The sequence below is a fragment of the Mandrillus leucophaeus genome, unplaced genomic scaffold, assembly GCF_000951045.1.
Source record: "Mandrillus leucophaeus isolate KB7577 unplaced genomic scaffold, Mleu.le_1.0 Scaffold293, whole genome shotgun sequence".
In the NCBI taxonomy this organism is placed as follows: Eukaryota; Metazoa; Chordata; class Mammalia; order Primates; family Cercopithecidae; genus Mandrillus; species Mandrillus leucophaeus.
In genome coordinates, this window is record NW_012103065.1 from 1,264,285 (window position 1) to 1,267,310 (window position 3,026).

Below are 3,026 nucleotides of genomic sequence, written 5' to 3' on the forward strand. Positions count from 1 at the left end.
CTTTTGTGTTTGGCTTTTTTCACTTAGTCTAATGCTTTTGGAATTCATCTGTTTTATTGCATGTGTTAGTAGTTCATTTCTACTTTTTGCTGAGCCGTATTCCATTGTATGGGCACCTCACAATTTGTTTATTCATTCACTTGAAGATGGATATTTGGGTGGTTTCATGTTTTTGGTTATTAGGAACAAAACTGTTAAAAACATTACACATAGGTCTTTCTGTGGATATGTTTCTTTTGGGTAAATATTTTGGAGTAGAATTGCTAGTTTGTATGGTAAATATATGGTAAATATATATATATAATATCTTTATAGGAATCTGCCAAACTGTTTCTTAAAGTGGCTTTACTATTTTTCGTTCCTTCCATGTGCTCTCCTTTTTAACCTGATATAGCAACTGTAGCATATGTATCACTGAAAGTAAACCTATGAAAAACAAAGTTATGAGGTTAAGGAAACAGAAATCCGATCCAGGAGAAATGTGAAGAAAATTCCAAGGATATCAGCAAGATTATTTCCATGTGACACGTGTGCCTTTGGCCTAGAGAATGGCCAGTCTAAAAACATAAAGAATGGTGGTCTCCAGAAGGGATATCTCCAAGAAAAAAAAAATGGTATCATGAGAAAGCCTGATGAGGTTGACTTTTTGAAAATTTGCCTATAGAGATTATTGGAAGCTGTGGCAAGAATTTGGACTGGATAAAAACAAACTCAAGCAATAGAAAACAGAATCAAAGTCATTATTTACTCAAAAAGGAAAAACCAGGAAGGGAAATATAATCATAGTGCACTACAATTCTCGACTTTGAAAAACACTTTCACAGGCATGATAACAGACACATCAAATACTGATTTTACCCCAAATTATGAAACAATTAATTAGACATAAACTCTGGGTACAAGAAAGAGGAGAAATGGAGATGTTGTCGATGTAAGAAAATTAAATCCTTGTTTGTCATAAAAGGAACTCAGTGGCTAATATCCAAAATTAATAGCAGTCTGCACACATTTCACTTGAGAGACACAAATGCAAAAAAAAACATTTAGAAGGTCAAATTTGGTTGACTCAGGGGAGGCAAAGTAGGAGAAGTTGGGAGTGGTAGGACAGGGAACCATCCTATATGATACTATTTGCCTTTGTGTGTATGTATCATTTTATAGAAATAAATAATTTTTAAGTAACAATAAAAGGGTATCATGTACAAGTTTACAGTCCTGGGACCAAATCAGTGAATATAGCATTTATGTCTAATTAGAATAATTGTCCATTCATTGAAAATTATGCATATTTTCTTTTTAGAAGACACGTAATGCTGTGATCTCTATGCAAAGCTCCCTTAAGAGAAAATGCATTGTATTTTCTGATCTTAGGAACACTCAGCCAGCCACAGGTGATTGGAAAAATAATGGGCAACTGACTACTTCCTTGTTTGGCCAGACTAGTCATAAACTCTCCCAATAATGTGAACTGAGATAAAGACTTTGAAGCAAGTTAGTAAAGAGACCAAGGTTGCTACTTTGGATCAAGCAGAGATTTACTAGGAAGAAGAGAAAGCTAGACTACAGAAAGAAGTAAAGCAGCATATAGCAATGGAAAAGACCCAAAAAGCAAAACAGAGATAAAGCTAATCTCAAAATGGCTTTTGTCTCTTGTTTTCTGGAGGATTTGATGAACCGAGATTCCATATTTGATATATATTTCAGATCAGGGTCCTGAAATTAATCCCAATAAACACTGTTATTTTTCACCATGCCACATTCTCCACATTTATCAACATTTAAGAGATCCCAAACAGGATCTTTGATAAGCAGAGAGGCAAATTTAGTTACGAAACTTGCCCAACGATAAGAAAGTGACAGAGATTCCTGACCAACCTTTAATCAGGGTCCTCTGAGCCCAATGAGGTCTCTCCTTGTGTGGAACCTCCCAGAGCTCAAATTTAGCAAGAATCTCTCTAAGTAGGTCTAGTCAAAATGCCCCATCCTTGATGTCTAATTCCCCTTGATATCTGACGAAATTTCTCATGCCCCATCATACTGCAGGTGATATCTGATCACACTGGCCTATCTTCAGCAAGAATCCTGTTAGGTCAGTATATCCAGAATATCCTCTTGTCCCTGATGTTTTCTCTTAATAATTTTCCATCCACTGAGCTCCATCCTGCTCCTTGGCTATAAATTCCCACTTCTCCTTATATTTGGAATTGAGTCTACTTCTATACTGAGGTGTCTTTTTCCTTATTGCAATAGTATTTGAGTAAAATCTGTTTTTTCTGCTTTAACTCCCACCAGTCTCTGTTTTTTTCTTTAACAGTTATGGTAACACGACTCAGATAGTATCAGATTCATCTTTGGACTCCCGAACTTCTCACTTGGGACCCAAATGTGCACATTGAAGTCTTTGCTTTCACTTCTGACTGACCAACCAGGGATCCATTGGTGAGTTTGACTTCTGAACCAGTGCTCCAGATATCCCTTGAAGCACACAGGATGGATTTCTATTCTTCACATTGTGAGTATACTTCAGAAGCTGGGGGTAGAGCCCTTGATTTTTCTGTTTGTAAGAAGCTGTATTAGAGTCCTCGGCAAAGTGAAGTTGAGTTAGAATCCTAGACTAGTCTCTGCAAGAAACAGAAGCTGGGCTGTATGTGATGGTGCACACCTGGAGTCCCAGCTATTCAGGAGGCTGAAGTGGGAGAAGGGCTTGAGCCCAGGAGTTCTGGGCTGTAGTGAGCTGTGCTCATTGGGTGCTGCACTAAGTTTGGCATCAATATGGTGACCTCTCAGGAGCCAGGGACTACCAGGTTGCCTAAGGAGAGGTGAACTGGCCAAGTGCAGAAATGGAGCTGGTTAAAACTCCTGTAATCAAGAACAGAAGTCAGATCAGAGTTCCAGTCTTCTCTATTCATAAGTGTAGAGGTACCATTACTTAAGAACATGGGAGCATCTCAGTTGACTGGAAACTCTCTTCTAGAACCCCTGCTGAATTGTTCTCCACCAACTCTCTCTGCTTTCCTTCTTGTTAG